This window comes from Loxodonta africana, chromosome 6 (assembly GCF_030014295.1).
Source record: "Loxodonta africana isolate mLoxAfr1 chromosome 6, mLoxAfr1.hap2, whole genome shotgun sequence".
Classification (NCBI taxonomy): domain Eukaryota; kingdom Metazoa; phylum Chordata; class Mammalia; order Proboscidea; family Elephantidae; genus Loxodonta; species Loxodonta africana.
The window spans coordinates 99,747,052-99,765,677 of NC_087347.1; the positions used below are offsets into that span (position 1 = coordinate 99,747,052).

The window sequence follows — 18,626 nt, forward strand, 5'->3', positions numbered from 1 at the left end:
AGAACACTGATTGGCATCTTACTTCCTATGAGCACTGTTGGAAGCTGGAAGATACTGGAATACTGGAGACTGAGAAAAAAGAACTGCCAACAAATAATTCAACGTCCAATCCAGTTATCAATCATTTTACAGGGTAAAGGAAGGAAAATCGTGGATATGGAAAGACTGAAAGATTATACCACCTTTATGCCCCATCTTGGAGCCCTGGTGGCGCAGTGGTTGAGAGTTACAGCAAGCTACAGCTGCAAACCAAAAGGTCGGCAGTTTGAATCCACCAGCCACTCCTCAGAAACCCTATGGAGCAGTTCTCTCTGTCCTATAGGGTCGCTACGAGTCAGAATCGACTTGACCACAAAAGGTCTGTTTTTTTTTTTGGTTTATGCCCCATTTAACCAGCCCTGGTGGCGTGGTGGTGAAGCCCTCAGCTGCTAACAAAAAGGTTGGTGGTTCGAGCCCACCAGCAGCTCCACGGGAGAAAGATGTCAGTTTGCCTCCATAAAGATTTTGTTGTTGTTGCTAGGTGCTGTCAAGTCGGTTACAACTCATAGTGACCCCACATGTAACAGAACGAAACACTGCCTGGTCCTGTACCACCCTCACAATCATTGTTATGCTTGAGCCCACTGCTGCAGCCACTGTGTTAATCCATCTCCCTGAGAGTTTTCCTCTTTTTTGCTGATCGTTTACTTTACCAAGCATGATGTCCTTCTCCAGGAACTGCTCTCTCCTAATACCATGTCCAAAGTATGTAAGATGCAGTCTCACCACCCTTGCCTCCATGGAGCATTCTGGTTGTACTTCTCCCAAGACAGATTTATTTGTGCTTTTAAAACTAAATGGATAATGATTGTCTTACTGGGAATTTGTAACATAACTGCTAAGTAAGGATTCTTAAAATAGAAAATACGTATGGGAAGGGAAAAATCTAATAAATCTAGAACCAAAAGTACCAAACTATATCAGCAAAATCAAGAAGTTGGGAGGGGGTGGAGGTAAGTAGAATCACCCCTAAAATTCTCATTTGGTCGGAGGGATGGAATAGGGGATTAAAATTCTCAAGTTTTTCATCTGGGAAAGGAGAATAGGTGTCTTGGTGAGGGTTTATTTGGTATCTGGTTTTCATATAGTTTCAGAGAAATAAGTATTAGGTAATGAGTATCAGAATAAAAGAGAATTTCTATTGTCAAAGGGAAATAATAATGCATTCAAATAATGAAATGAATAGTAACTTTAGCAAACCAGTAAAAATAAAGAAAAGGAAAAAGAACAAACAAAACAGTGAACACAAAGTAAAACTGTGCTAAAAAAAAAAAGCAAAATTCAGCTATAGATATTTTACAAAAAGCACACTTAAAAAGAAAGTACTAAGTATCTTCCTTGTTTTAGCATCAAGGGTTTGAACAAATATATGCACATATATATATGTATACAGAAATATAAAATAAAAGCTGAGCATGGTCAGTAGTAAGTAAAATCAAATTTAATTCAAAGATTAGATGATACATGGCCATTAGCAGAAATTTTTTTTGCTTTAATATTCTGGAATATTCTGTAGGAATATTTTCTGTTGGGAATATCTTATACGATTCATGGCAATGGACTTTATTCCTGCCCTCATTACTCCTGCTCTGCAAATAAATGTGCGTAATGCAGTGTTATTTTTTGGACAGTAATTTATCTTTTCAAAATAAGTTAAGAATAGACTATTCAACTTTTTTTCCCTGAAAATACTATGATTTTATTTAAAAATGCCCATTTCTATATTAGACAACCAAAATAACAAGAAAAGCATAGATGAAAATAAAGTGAAGGCAGGAATGGTAAACCTACAAATGTATATCCAAACAGAAACAAAAAATTAGGGAAAAAAGGGCAAACTCATACCTCAGTATTCCATTGAGAATAATTTAACATGGTATAATTTTTAAACATAAGGTTTATAAGGTAAACTGCAATACTCAGTTTCTTGAAATATGAGAAGAAAAATATTCTCTACTCTAAATGACATTTAATCATCCCAAGAAGGAATTATACAAAGATTGTTCTAAAAAAACATGATATGTTTGTTCTTTAAAGAGATTAAGAAATCAAAATTAAACTACCATTGAACCTAAAATATAGCAAAGGCAAAATTTTCGGTTTCCTTTTAAGTAACTGCACAATTCCTCCAAATTATGTATTCTGAGTAAAAAACTGTGAAAAAAAATTTTTTTAAGGTAACATTCTGGGATAGTACTATCGATATTCCTTTCCACTAAAAACCATATTGTTGTGAAACATGGACCATTCAATTATGTCTAAGTAGCAAGGAAAGTATATGAATAAACAAGATGTAAATTATGTTACCAAGTTATCCTTCAGATGAGGTGTTACTGTTTCATGCATTTTATGTAAATGAACAAAGTTGCCTATGTAAATATGTATGTGTGCCTGTAAAAGAAAAAAGAACATAATAGCTGTAGCCTACAAAATCAAGTTCCAGTTAAAAAGAAATTATATAAGATTTAATATTTTAGCAAAATCTAAAATACCTTGAAAAATCATCTGTGACTAATTTATATTTTCAAAATTTACCAGGCTATCCTCACTGGACAAATCTCGACTAGGAGACTGATTATAGCTTAAATCTCACTTTTGACTTCTGCACAGTTTTCTTAAAGATTTGTTTGGGAACTGTCTCATGCTTAGTCACCTTCCAAATATGATTTTTAGCAGCAAAAGCAGTTAGCTATTTTTACATTATGCAAGATGAGAAAATATGTATGAGTATTCCTTTTTGAGCAACGTAGTTTGATTTTTATGCTTATTCAATATTAAAAAAGCAGTTCATTTTTACATTTCAGAATTGCCATATGGATGTACTTCATTGAAGATCTATTCCTACCGAAAGCCTGAAAAACTTCTGTTTGCAGTAAGAGTTAAAAGTAACAGAAGAAAATTTATGCATTGTCTACATATATTTTATTTTCATTCCAGTGTTTTGAACAGTAGACTGTGGGTCTCTAGAAAAATAGAAACATGAAAGAACAGATCCTAAGAAAATTAGCATAGTGCATCTCCCAAGTATGGAAAGGTTTGCTTTATAGTCTCTTTTCATAATCCTCTAATAATGCTTTTGACTATTTACTGAGTATTTTCAATGTGCCAGGCATTTTGTTTAGCGCATTACCTCATTTAATCCTCATAATAGATCTATGAGGCAAGCGTAATTATTTCCATTTTACCAGTGAGGAAATAAACTTGGAGAGGTCACATGGGCAGGATCTTAGCTCAAGTCTGACTTGAAAGCTCTTTCCTCTAAAATAAAGGAAAGATCATTCATCAAAAACATTTAACTCTAAACTGACTATGTGTAAAGTAATAAAAATAAATAGCACAAAAAGGAGTATATATACATATATTTACACACACACACACACACACGCACTCCTTAGATGAAGACCTCATCATGCTGAAAAGACAGAATAATATCTCACTCATCTGGAACTATCAAGGAATGAGAAAACTTTAAGAAAAGGAGATATTCCCAGATAGCTAACACATAGCAATCTACTCATCATTAATAATATTTAAGGGCGTTTTTCTAAATATGCATAATATATTTGCTTGGCAGAATGAACATAATACAACTTTTCTGGATAATACAAGTTTATTCTTAACAAAATTCAATCAACATGCTATAATTATAGTGATGACCTTAGCTGTCAATGGCTATAGTGTGATTTGTCCTTATTGTAACAGGACTCAATGACCATGCTTTTGGGTTTCTGAAATCTTTTCTAATCATTTTGTATTTGCTCTTATTACTTATGACTTATTACTTCTTCACTACAAATACCTTTTTTCAACAACATAAACAGCGACTATACATGTGGACCTCACCAGATGGAATACACAGGAATCAAATCGACTACATTTGTGGAAACAGACAATGCAAAAGCTCGATATCATCAGTTAGAACAAGGCCAGGGCCAACCGCGGATCAGACCATCAATTAAAAAAAAAAAAAAAAAAATGTTGAAACGGAAGAAAATTAGAACAAGTCCACAAGAGCCAAAGTATGACCTTGAGTATATCCCACCTGAATTTAGAGACCATCTCAAGAACAGATTTGATGGACTGAACACTAATGACCAAAGACCAGGCGAGTAGTGGAAGGACATCAAGGACATCATACATGCAGAAAGCAAGAGGTCATGAAAAAGACAGGAGAGAAAGAAAAGACCTAAATGGATGTCAGAAGGGACTCTGAAACTTGTTCTTGAACGTCGAGTAGTTAAAAGAAAAAGGAAAAAAAGACGAAGTAAAAGAACCGAACAGAAGATTTCAAAGGGAGGCTTGAGAAGATAAAGTAAAGTATTATGATGACATGTGCAATGACCTGGTAGAAAACCAAAAGGGAAGAACACATTCACCATTTCTCAAGACGAAAGAACTGAAGAAAAAATTCAAGCCTTGAGTTCTAATACTGAAGGATTCTATAGGGAAAATATTAAACGACACAGGAAGCATGAAAGAAGATGGAAGAAATACAGAGTCACTATGCCAAAAAGAACTGGTTGATGTTCCACCATTTCAGGAAGTGACATATAATCAGGAACTGATGGTACTGAAGGAAGAAGTCCAAGCTGCACTGAATACATCGGTGAAAAACAAGGCTCCAGGAATTGATGGAATACCAACTGAGATGTTTCAACAAACAGATGTAGCACTAGAAGTGCTCGCTTGTCTATGCCAAGGAATTTGGAAGACAGCTACCTGGTCAACTGACTGGAAGAGATATTTATGCCCATTCCCATGAAAAGTGATCCAACTGAATGTGGAAATTATTGAGCCATGTCATTAATATCACACACAAGTAAAATTTTGCTGAAGATCATTCAAAAGTGGCTACAGCAGTATATCAACAGGGAACTGCCAGAAATTCAAACTGGATTAGAAGAGGATATAGAACCAGGGATACCACTGCTGATGTCAGATGGATCCTGGCTGAAAGCAGAGAATACCAGAAAGATGTTTACTTGTGTGACTCTGCTAAGGTATTTGACTCTGTGGATCATAACAAATTATCGATAACATTGCAGAGAATGGGAATTCCAGGACACTTAATTGTGCTCATAATCTGTACATGGATCAAGAGGTAGTTGTTCAAACAAAAGGGACTAATGCATGGTTTAAAGTCAGGAAAAGTGTGCCTCAGGATTGTATTCTTTCACCATACTTACTCAATCTGTATGCTGAGCAAATAATTTGAGAAGCTGGACTATATGAAGAAAAACGGGGCATCAGGATTGGAGGAAGACTCATTAACAACCTGTGATATGCAGATGACACAAACTTGCTTGCTGAAAGTGAAGAGGACTTGAAGTACTTACTGATGAAGATCAAAGACCACAGCCTTCAGTACGGATTACACCTCAACATAAAGAAAACAAAAATCCTCCCAACTGGACCAATGAGCGCCATCATGATAAAGGGAGAAAAGACTTAAGTTGTCAAGGATTTCATTTTACTTGGATTCACAATCAACAGCCATGGAAACAGCAGTCAAGAAGTCAAAAGACACATTGCACTGGGCAAATCTGCTGCCAGAAATCTTTCTGAAGTGTTAAAAAGCAAAGATGTCATCTTGAGGACTAAGGTGCGCCTGACCCAAGCAATGGTGTTTTCAATCACCTCAGATGCATGCGAAAGCTGGACAATGAATAAGGAAGACCAAAGAAGAACTGACACCTTTGAACTGTGGTGCTGGAGAAGAATATTGAATATTCCACGGACTGCTAAAAGAATGAACAAATCTGTCTTGGAAGAAGTACAACCAGAATGCTCCTTGGAAGCAAGGATGGCGAGACTGTGTCTCACGTACTTTGGACATGTTGTCAAGGAGGGATCAGTTCCTAGAGAAGGATATCATGCTTGGTAGAGGGTCAGTGAAAAAGAGGAAGACCCTCAGGGAGATGGATTGACACAGTGGCTGCAACAATGGGCTCAAACATAGCAACAATTGTGAGGATGGCGCAGGACCAGGCAGTGTTTCATTCTGTTGTGCACAGGGTCACTATGAGTCAGAACTGATTCTACAGCACCTCAGAACAAGACTTATGACTACTGTAAGCATGCCTACCCCTACCTAGCATGCCCCTTACTCCACTAAAAAAAAAAAAAAAATCCCTAAACAGTTTCAGGTTGGGAAAGCAGAAAAACAAATTGAGTTTTAACTTTCTTACTTTCCTTCCTCTCTTCTGTCCACTCATTCAACAAATACTGTGTGACTATTTAGGTTCCAGGCACTCTGCTAGATGCTAATTAGAATTAGATTTAATGTTGTAACGACTAAGAAAATGACTTATAAATGATCATTTTCCCTGAACCATTAACTCTTTTATCATTAGTAAGTGACATAGCTCATTAATGTATAGGGGATCCTAAACAGCTACCAGATGTAATGAGTTTACAAAGTCTCTACAATTTAAGGTTTATATTTCTTAAGTGGAAGGAAGATGGTATTTCATTTCAGGTGGTAAGAATGACATTGTGATGATATAAAATGACAAGATGCACACGTAGGGTTTCAAGTAGAGGAGCCCCATATACAGTGTTAGAAAAGACGAAGGATGCTATATAAACAAAAGTGGGGGGGCACAAATAAAGCCTATGATCATGATATTAGCATCAAAAGGTTAAGTCAGGAACCACCAGCATTGGCCAATCAGATCACTGGACTACTGCGCCCCACTGTCAAAGCATTTATTAGGTCTTAGACTCTGTCAGGGAATGATTTTTTAAATCACCCAGGTGTTTCTGATGTTAGTGGTTCAGGATCCGCATTTCGTTAAATACAATATTACAGGAATTGGGAGAGGGGATAAGATCAATATTATATTTTAAAAAGAAAGATATGATTTTATCTGAGTTGGAAAAAGAAAAGAGAATCATTCTGGTAGTTTAGGTGTGAGTTGGGGTTTGGGTAGTGCTCCTCAGTATGATTTGCCTAGCATCTGTATGATAACGCCCAGGGTGCTAATTATCATGTGAATTCCTGAGCCTTACCCTAGAACTATTGGGACGTAAGCCTAAGAACTCCATTTTTAAGAAACTCACTTGTAAGGATCTACAAATAGTCCTTTATAATTTGGTAGCTATAGCAGAAATGGAGCCCTGGTGGTGCAGTGGTTAAGAGCTTGGCTGCTAACCAAAAGGTCAGCAGTTTGAATCCACCAGCCACTCCTTGGAAACCCTATGGGGCAGTTCTACTCTGTCCCATAGGGTAGCTATGAGTCAGAATCAACTTGACGTCAATGGGCTTGGTTTTTGAATAGTAGAAGTAAAATACGCATAAAACTAAGTTAAAATAGAATTTCTGTCTGACTTACATACCAAGGCCATTCATTTGTTTATTCACTCAAGATTTATGGAACACTTATTACACGCCATGCAGTGTATCTACCTGTCGGAAGTATAAAAATGACCAAGACATCCCCCTAAACTCAAAAAGCTCAGAGTCTATGAGCAGTTTTGTCAACTCGTAAGTCCTAATTAATTTCTATTTTAGAATAGGGCCAAGTGATCACTGCAGTTACTGTAACTGATAATATAACTTGACTGATAATTCCTTTTTACAAAAACAGCAACAAAATAAGTCCTCTTAAATAACCTCTATGGTACTTCTTATCATAAAGAGCCCCTCTTTCATCTCTTATTACCCAGAAATGAGATGCTATGAATGAATGCAGTTTTCAGGTAAGTGAAGATTCACTTATTAAGTGTCTAAACTATTTTGGGTCTAAGCAACTTCGGTCAGCTTTCTCAATATATTTTATATTAGCTCCCTAGCCTTGCCCAGGAGAATTATTAGCCATCATTAAATGAGTAAATCCCTGCTGCTGCTTATGCTGGAGCATGCTATATGAGAAGCAGCTGGAAAGCAGATACAGTCTTGCAATTTGGCAAGTTTGATTGGAGATTCCTATTTAACATCAGTGCTTTCTCCTTCCACAGTGTCTTCATACACATGTATGTCTCTCTATGCAAAGAATGGGAATTCCAGAAGGCTTAATTGTGCTCATGAGGAACCTGTACATAGACCAAGAGACAGCTCTTCAAACAGAAGAAGGGGATACTGTGTGGTTTAAAGTCAGGACACGTATGCGTCTGGGTTGTATCCTTTCACCATACTTAATTCAATCTGTATGCTGAGCAAATAATCTGAAAAACTGGACTATATGAAGAAGAGTGCAGTATCATGATTGGAGGAAGACTCATTAACAACCTGCGTTATGCAGATGACACAACCCCACTTGCTGAAAGTGAAGAAGACTTGAAGCACTTACTGATGAAGATTAAAAACCACAGTGTTTAGTATGGATCATACTTTAAGATGAAGAAAACAAAGATCCTCACAATGGACCAGTAAGCAACGTTGTGATAAACAGAGAAAAGACTGAGGTTTTTGAGGATTTAATTTTACTTGGATTCACAATCAATGCTCGTGGAAGCAGCAGTCAAGAAATCAAGACACATTGCACTGGGCAAATGTGCTGCAAAAGGCCTCTTTAAAGTGTTAAAAAGCAAAGATGTCACTTTAAGGACTAAGGTGCGCTCGACCCAAGCCATGGTATTTTTAATCGCCTTATATGCATGCAAAAGCTGGACAATGAATAAAGAAGACTGAAGAAGAATAGATGCCTTTGAATTATGGTGATGGCAAAGAATATTGAATATACCATGGACTGCCAGAAGAACCAACAAATCTGTCTTGGAAGAAGTACAGCCAGAATACTCCTTTGAAGTGAGGATAAGGAGACTTGTCTCAGGTACTTTGCACATGTTATCAGGAAGGATCAGTTGCTGGAGAAGGGCATTATGCTTGGTAAGCAGAGGGTCAGTGAAAAAGAAGACCCTCAACAAGATGGATTGACACAGTGGCTGCAGCAATGGGCTCAAGTATAGCAATGACTGTGAGGGTGGCGCAGGACGTGGCAGTGTTCCATTCTGTTGTACACAGGGTCGATATAAGTCAGAACCAATTTGACAGCACACAGTAACAACACCAGTAGCAACAACAGTAAGTCTCTCTTGATCAGGAGTCAGTAGAACCTCTTTGGTATGGTAATTTTAATGGTTTGTGAGACAGGTTCCCTGTGCTCCCAGAATGAATTCTGTTTATGTCACATAGGTTATATTTTAAGTTAGACCATCTCAAAGGAAAGTTTTAAATTGGGTAAAGATTTTCTAGACACTTGTTTGTAGGTGATGGTATGATAACAAACAGAAATGTCACTGCCATAGTAAACATTTAAAAAATAATTTTGCATAGTGTTAGTGACCTAGTTCATCACTTGCTGTACTGTTATAAAAGAATGACACTCCAAAGGCACTTGAGGTGCACAGTGTCATTGCTATACTATGTCAGCTTCTAGAAGTACAGTGTCTGTAATCTACTATGAAGGAAAAATTGAGAACTGTCAGAAGAAACCAGAAGACTGATGTTATTTAATCAGTTACAGTAAAATTTGTATTAACTTTTTTTTTTTTTTCCTCAAAATAAGGATGGTAATACTCCTCTCTTTTAGGGCAAAATGGATGGGCTTTGAAGCTATTATTTCCCCAAATATTCAGAGACTTTGTTTGCTTCTAGATCCACGGTTCTATAATGCAATTGTTTTAAGGTGTACAGAAGCCACTAATATTGTTTGCCACGTTATGAAGTTACTTAAATACGAAAATGGTATTTGAATCACAAACATTTCAACAATAGAAAAATCTTATTAATTAGAAAATCTGCAAGTGTCAATTACAGGAGGTAGTCAAAATTTTAGAATGTTGTTAAATTATTTTTAAGTATTCTATTTTTTTTTTTTTTTAATATATGGAAGTTAGTACTGAAAGTAAAAATTAAGGCCCATAAAAACCAAAAAACCAAACCCGCTATTGCTGAGTCAATTCTAGCCCATAGTAAAAATATACAATGATAAATCAAACCTGAGTACCAAATTCTGTCTTTGCCTATTAACTTATTCAGTAAAACTTACTTGTGATGCCTGAATTATCAATTATTGTAGTTTACGGCCACGAAAAAGGCAAGTACATTTAGAACTAGTGAATTCTTCCCTCAAAATTCAACATTATCATTTGCCATATTCCCAAACTTTATTACCAACAAAATATTCATTTTTTAAAAATAATGCTCAGTGACACTTCTAATACAGTGACAATCATTATGGTATACTATGTCACTATGGTACACTGTTAGCTGTATTTCCACTGAGGCTATCTTTTTAGACATTTAGACCTGAGAGATTAGTTTGGATTAGTAGTCCCTTAAGCTTTCCTCAGACATAACCTGTGTTCCATTTTCCTGGTCAGGACTGCTAACATGTCTTTGCTGCTTTTAATTTTTCTGGAGTGTGAAAAATCTTTAAAATTCAAGTTGAATGGGTAAAAGGGTGAAGGCATTTTAGAGATCTTTATAAAAATGACAAAAAAGCAATTTCAAATTGGTAGCCTTAAATAGAGGTAAAGCTTAAACTTTTAGAGATCAAAACTTTGCACTAAAGTTTAAGTAACATTACAGTTGTGCTGATAGGAACATTTGATCAGATGCCAGATGTTTTCTTAAATAGAAAGGAAACTGGCATAATAAATAAGGATAAGTGCAAACATGTTAGGCACATGAAAACTCATTCATTTTAATTAACATTTTACTAAGACAGAAGTGGAAATGAAGCTTTAGATATTTGCTGGTAGAGTATGTTTCAAATATTTAAAGAGTAACTCACTGCTAACACAGGCATGTTGTGTGTGTGTGTGTATGCGTATGTATAAATGTAACGTATGCATGTGTGTATATGTGTATATATAAATACATCTATATGAAAATTTATGCATAACTTTTTTGTGCTGATTATCTTTTTTAGTCCATTACATAGCAATATGGCATGAAGGAAAAAGGTCCAGCCTACAGAGCAAGAAACTTAATTTCTTTTTTTAAGGATTTAAAAAAAATTGTGCTTTAGGTGAAGGTTTACAAAGCACCTTAGCTTCTCATGCAACAACACGCATACTGTTTTGTGACACTGGTTGCCAACCCTACCACGTGTCAACACTCTACCCTTCTTGACCTTGGGTTCCCCATTTCCATCTGTCCAGTTTTCCTGTCTTCTACTGCCTTCTTGTCCTTGTCCTTGGGCTGGTGTGCCCATTAAGTCTCATATACACGGTTAAGCTACGTGTATTATTGTTTGTTTTATGGGCCTGTCTAATCTTTGGCTGAAGGGTGAACCTCAGGAGTGACTTTAATACTGCGTTAAAAGGGTGTCCAGCGGAAAACTTAATTTCTTTATGTGGGTCCTTGGGCAACTACTTGTTACTGGCCTTCAGAATACCAAGACCTAGTCTACCAAAAAGTACAGGACTATTGTAAGAATCAGTAAAGTAAGATATGAAGACATGCTTTTTAAAGAAGTGTTTCTAAATTAGGGTATCACAAGTAAGTTGTTACTAATATTATATACCAAAGTCTGCAAAACAGTTTAAGGAAAATTCAAGATAGCCTTATAGTGTGAATTAGACTCTGTCTCTCAATTAAGTGCATTCTGACATGCCTCCTTGAGTAAGGTGTGTGTTGTACATGTGTCTACTATCCATCCTGTTGGAACAGGGACTTCCAACTACAACTTAAGTGTAAGAATCTAGGGAGAAAAAGACGGTATTATCATTGCTTCCATTATTAAAATAGCCCAGGTTAGAGGCCTCTTCTTTACACCCTAATTCATATACTATCGCAGCCTGAGAAACTAAGTACAAAAGATAGCTTTGTTAGTTTTTTCTTTTTGGTGTGTGTGGGGAGTATAGGAGGGAAACAGGAGAAAGCACTCACTATATATGGTGAGGGGCCCTGGGGGCACAGTGGTTAAGAGCTCCGCTCCTAACCAACAGGAAGTTCTAATCCACCAGCCACCTCTTGGAAACTCTACGGGGCAGTTCTTCTCAGTCCTATAGGATTGCTATGAGTTGGAAATTACTTGACGGCAATAGGTTTGGTTTTTTTGGTTTATATACAGTAGTGACAGCTAGCATGAACATTACGGTTATCATGTATGGAAGGCCATATTTAGTCACCTAATAACCAAAATTATACTTCTTCATCCAAAATCTCTAGCACATTTTCTTTTAAAGGTACCTACTTTTGACCTACAATTCTCAATGTTCTGGCTGGCTAGTTAATAGACTTCTTGGACACATCTTTATTTTAGTTATTGCTTCCTCTTAAAACGGCCAAAGAGAGAAGAAAGCATTCTCTTGTACTACCAGTACATTTTTCATTTCCTTCTAAGGTAGTGTCGCATAGCTGTATAATTTATTTTTTTTACTTTCCTTTTCAGCACACCAAAAAAAATTTATAGCCAATGTTTAAAAATTACTTAGAAAAATTCTGAAAACATTTTACACTATCATTCATTCATTCTCACTGAGTCTATTAAATGACAGCCATGCCCCTTTTGTTGGCTACACAGTCCTAGACTGTGAAAGAGACAGAAAAATAAGGCACCTTCAGTACACTCCTCCCTTATTGATACAGTCATATTCCAAAGAGCAGGTCATTATGTGAGAATCGACATTATGTGAAGTGGAGGATGACCACATCTGATCACAAAATGGAGGACAACAACGTAATTATATAACTGCCAAATCACATCATTACACAACTGTCAAACCACTGAGAGTCATGGCCCAGGCAAGCTGACACATAACCTTACCCATCACAGCCAGAGTTACTCTCACCTTGCACTTTGGCATTCATTAACTGCCAGTCGTACATCGTTAATGTGCAGAATAGTCAGAATGTAGATTTTTTTTTTATTGTCGTAAATATTGAATGTTGGATAACAAGATAGTTGGTAAATGATAAGTAGGTGTATAATGTGATAAGAATTAAAAGGAGTTAAACACACAGGCTATTGGGCTATGCTGGAAGCACCTTTGAGGATGAAGATAGGCTTCCAAGATGACATTAAAGATGAGTACTGAATTAGAAGGCAGAGACTATCAGGAAGAGTATTTCAAGCAGAAGGAATAGCAAGGAATAGCATAAGAATTTATATAGTTCATTACATGTTTTTCATGATCACATTCACCTTTTAGAAAGATGATTATGGTTGCACTATGAAGAATGGATTAGAAAAAGGCAAAAACAAGATGTTTGCCACTATTCTATTTTTATAATGTATGTAAATTAGAAACATAGCTTATAAGCACTTACATAAAATGAAATAAATACACCTTTTGAGCCAAAAGAAGAATTCTCAATAAGCACTTAATTTTCACTATCTTCTTAAACTCAGTAAATTTTTTAAAACACACATATTGCTCTTGAAATTAGTTTCTTAAAAAAACACCATGGACAATTGCACATTCATGTTAATTGTCATAACTGAAGGCATTATCAACGCTTTCTTCCTAATCTGTCCTTTGCCTTGTCTGATCTTTCACTCTTCAGAGTTCTTGGCTTTCTAAATGTTCTCTTCTACTGCCCAACTTTACATACATGTCCCCCAAGTTTCTGTTCTCAGCAGTCTTCTCCCTGCACAGACACCTCCCTTAGGGACTTCATCTATTTTAACTGCGTCAACTCGGATCTATTTAGATTCTTTCCCTTAGACCAACCTCTCATTTGTGAATAGTACAGGACTATTTCCAGTAGTCTGGTGGATATTTCCAAGTAGATATCGCATTGTCAATGTGCAATGAACATATTCAAAACACAATACATCTTATTAATCCCCAGTCTTACTTTGATATTTGTTCCACATATGGGTTAATGAAACCATAAACTTTCATACTAGAAACCTCAGAATCACTTCAGGCTCTTATTCTTTTTAGAAGCCTCCTAATCTAGCCAATCACCAGTCACCAAACACTACTGAATTTATACCCATAGTTTCTAACATTTTCCCTTCTTTTTAAGGTCCCATAACTTGCATACATCTCTCACTTGTTTTATAATAGCCTTCTAAACTCCTTGTTTCTAAACTCCCCATGTTAATTCATATCAAACTCATTTTCCAAAAACATAAGTCTATTTAGCTGACACTCTTAGCTTGAAACTTTGAAAGGTTTCCCACTACTATAGAATAAGGTTCACACTCCTCAGTTTTTAATAATTCCACAAATATTTATTAAGTACTTATTATGTGCCAACATATGTGATAAAGAAGAGACTTAAAAAAAAATTAGGATTTAAGATAAAACTTGAGAAGAGCAGTGCTTGATGAGAACACCAAGTTGCATAATCTCTGCTCTCACTACATCCCACTCAACAATCCACTACCCACCACCATCTCTCTATCCTTAGTCCTCTCTGCTTTTGACTACGCCATTCCCTTGACTTACGTATGACCTCCCATATTCAGTTCATACAGATAGCCTATGTACCTTAAAAAAAAAAGCAACAGTAAAAATAAAGCAAGATGTAGCCCTGAAGGTGATGAAAACTGCCACAAATAAACCTCTGTGTACCCACTGCTGTCAAGTTGATTCTGACTCACAGCGACCCTAGAGGACAGAATAGAACTGCCCCACAGAGTTTCCAAGGAGCGCCTAGTGGATTTGAACTGCCGACCTCTTGGTTGGCAGCCATAGTACTTAACCGCTACACCACCATATTACTTTACAATTTACAAAGCCTGATTTCACATCTACTTTTAGCATTATTGACTGTTTATTTGGCATTTTGAGTCTAACACAGTTTACCGAATACAGGCAAAAAACAGCTTAATGAATGGATACCATTTTATCTGTTATTTTATCAAGCAAAGCTGAGGGAACAGTTAAGAGAATAAAAGATCTCATTTATGCAGTTTTTTGGAAATGAAGTGTTAACTAATTTTGTAATTAGCTGATATTTACTTTTCAAACATCAAAAATCTTTAAAAAAGTACATCTTTTGAAGAAAAGCATTCTAAAATATATGATACACGTCAAGTAATATTTTTAACTTTATTTAATTCCAATCCATCTATTTTGATAAACTGTCACAGTATTGGAAACCCTGGTGGCATGGTGGTTAAGTGCTATGGCTGCTAACCAAGAGGTCAGCAGTTCAAATCCACCAGGTGCTCCTTGGAAACTCTATGGGGCTACCCTGTCCCATTGGGTTGCTATGAGTCGGAATCGACTCGACGGCAGTGGGTTTGGTTTTTTGGTCACAGTATTATTTTGTGTCTCATTTTTTTAGATTCCTCTCTTAATGAAAGTCATCTCTTTTCTATTAAAATACTTCTATATAAATAAATATATTCAGGTATTGCTTTTAAACATTTGGGTATTAGACAACTAGAAATCTATCTTAAGAGTCAATAAAATTAGTGAGGGCCTAAGGAGAAAGGGAATTACTTTAATCCAAGAGTTTGAGGTAAGTATTTTTGGTGCTCTGGCCCCTTGTATTATTTTACCTAGCTATTAGCAATTGGGAAACCCTGGTGGCATAGTGGCTAAGTGCTATGGCTGCTAACCAAAGGGTCAGCAGTTCGGATCTGCCAGGTGCTCCTTGGAAACTCTATGGGGCAGTTCTACCCTGTCTAATAGGGTCGCTATGAGTCGGAATCGACTTGATGGCACTGGATTTGGTTTGGATTGATTAGCAATTGTGTTCTAATGGTTGCTTGTGCAAAATTAATTTTTATCAAAAGTGTATGTGGGGTCATTCAAACCTACTTTTTCCGGACAGTAAAAAGAAAGATTTAAAAATGGTATTCAAGTTCTATAGGATGAGGATAAATCACATGCAATGGTTATCCAAAAATGCAAGAAAATCAACATGTTGAAATTGATAATCCCATCGCTGATTCCAAAGAAATCCAAAGGATTTCATTTTGAAACTTCTCATATCTATATGTCTAACTCATAACAATAAGAAAACATTATATCTGTCTCCTTTCTCTCTTTCAATAAAAATTCAAAGGAATTCTCGGAATACTATATAATTTTTTTTTACTCTGATATAAAAAGGCCAGAAACTTACTTCTTTAAATTTTGGGATATCCTTAATGATCTAGTCCCTAATGGCTAGATATGTTTGTTGCTTTTCATAGCTACTAATTCATGTCCTCTTAGGAAGTAGCTTAGTTAAAATTATCAAAATCAGGAAGATGCCTCTCAAACTTTTTAAAACAGGATCTGAAGAACTGAAGTCATCTATAGGAATAGGCAAGGCATAGATACAAACAACATGAACTTAAAAACTTTCCAACAACTGAACAAGGATTTTTGAGTCTTCTATTACCTGATTTTAGATATGTAGCCATAGACAAGTTTACTTGAATATTATAACCAATTTATGTATCATAAAACACCAAGAAATTTAATAAACCTTCGAATAAAAATATGTGATTTCCTTAAAACAATGCCTTTCTAAATAAACCGTATGTGTGAAAAAATATGCTGGGATAACTCATGCATAAATTATACATATTTTAATAAAAACTAAGACATATTAGCATTTACAGTGGGTCAAAACGCTTTTACTTGTAAACAGATTAATCTCTATAAAGTTCTACGATGTAGGCACTAATGTCAAACTTTATTTTATAAATGATGAAATTCAACTGCACAGAAGCTAAAGCTGCCCAAGTTCATATAGGCAGACAGTAGAAGCACCAGACCATGCTGCTAATATAATGGAAGGGTATTTTACTTACTGCAATTTCTGTATGATGTAGATTCTAAAATTCGAAATGTTGAATCCAGTGGAAAAATGCAGTATTATGTGTTTTTAATTGTATAATTTAAACATCACACTCAATAAACAAGGTACAGACAGGAACTTCCTCAGCCTGATAAAAAGCATCTATAAAAAAGCCACAGCTAACAACATGGGGTGGCCGTGAGTCAGAATCGACTTGATGGGAATTAACAACGTTATACTTAAACAAGAAAGACCGAACGCTTTTCCCCTAAGATCAGGAACAAGACGAGGATGTCCACTTTCACCAGTTCTCTTCAACACTGTACTGGTGATGGTAGGGAAAGGAATTCGGCAGAGAAAAAAACAAAAAAGATACCAAGATTGGAATGTAAGAAGTAAAACTCTCCCCATTAGCAGATGACATGATCCTGTATATGGAAAACACTCAGGAATCTGCAGAACAACTATCAGAACTAATAAACAAGCTCAGCAGGTTGCAGAATACAGGATCAACATAGGAAACCAACTGTACTTCAATATACCAGCAATAAACAATCTGAAATCTCAAGGAAACGATTCCATTTACAATAGCATAAAAAAGAAAACACTTATGAATATTTAAAAAAAAGTGCAAGATGAGTACTTTGAACACTATAAAACATTGTTGAAAGAAATTAAAGAAGACCTAAATAAATGGAAATACATCCCATGCTTATGAATCAGAAGACTTAATATTGTTAAAATGACAAGATTCCCCAAATTGACCTACAAATTTAATGCAAATTCAGTTGGTGATTTTACAGAAATTGACAAGCTCATGCTAAAATCCATATGCAAAATCACGAATACCCAACACAATCTTGAAAAGGAAGAACAAAGTTAGAAGACTCATACTTACCAATTCAAGGCTTGCTACAAAGCTACAGTAATTAAGACTGTGTGGTACTGGCATAAGGATATACATATAGCTCAATGAAACAGAACTGAAAGTCAACAAATAAACCCTTACATTTATGATTAATTTATTTTTGACAAGGGTTCTATGATCATTAAATGGGGGAAAGAACAATCTTTTCAACAAACAGCACTAGGCCAACTAGATGTCCACATGCAAAAGAATAAAACTTCTTTGCACAAGTTTTAGTTCCAAACAGATCATAGACCTAAATGTAAGAGCTAAATCTATAAAACTCCTAAACCATAAGAGTAAATCTTTGTGACCTCGGGGTTAGGTAAAGCATTCCTGGATAAAATACCAAAAGCACAAGAGACAAAAGAAAAAATAATAAAATAGACTTCATCAAATACAGAACTTTTGTGCTGCAAAGGATACAATTAAGAAAGTGAAAAGACAACCCACAGTGTAGGCAAAAAAATAATTGCAAATCATGTATCTGACAGGGACTTGTATCTGGAATATATACAGAACTTTTATAACTTACTAAAAAAATAAATAAACCAAACCCATTGCCGTTGAGTTGATTCCGACTCACAGCAACCTTATAGGACACAGTAGAGCTGCTCCATAGTATTTACAAGCAGCGGCTGGTGGATTCAAACTGCTGACCTTTTGGTTAGCAGCTGATCTCTCAACTACTGTGCCACCAGAACTCCAAAAAGAAAACTCAATTAAAAAAGTGGGTAAAAATATCTGAATAAACATTTCTCCAAGGAAGATATAATAATGGCCAATGAGCATAAGCTAGACATCACTACACATTAGGAAAATGCAACTTAAAACCACAATAAGATACCACTTCACATTTTACTAGGACAGCAAAATAAAAAAAGACAGACAATAACAAGTGTTGGAGAGGATATGTCAAGACTGGAACCCTCTGGAAATCGATTTGGTGCTTCCTTAAAAAGCTGGGAATAGAGAACTACCATACGATCTGGAATCCCACCCCTTGGAATTTATCCTAGAGAAATAAGAGCCTTT

General features: G+C 35.9%; 1 protein-coding gene across 43 annotated transcripts in view; it reads right to left on the reverse strand.

Moving 5' to 3' along the window:
* MBD5 (methyl-CpG binding domain protein 5) overlaps positions 1–18,626 on the reverse strand; it is a 444,773-nt gene that overhangs the window by 298,797 nt on the left and 127,350 nt on the right. The window contains exon 3 of one of the 43 annotated variants that reach the window (XM_064287183.1): positions 1–18,626. This exon is cut by the window's left edge and continues 18,087 nt beyond it; it is cut by the window's right edge and continues 15,428 nt beyond it. The exons of the other annotated variants lie outside the window; for them this stretch is intronic. The gene's annotated coding sequence lies outside the window, so the exon portion shown is untranslated. 43 annotated transcript variants of the gene reach the window in all.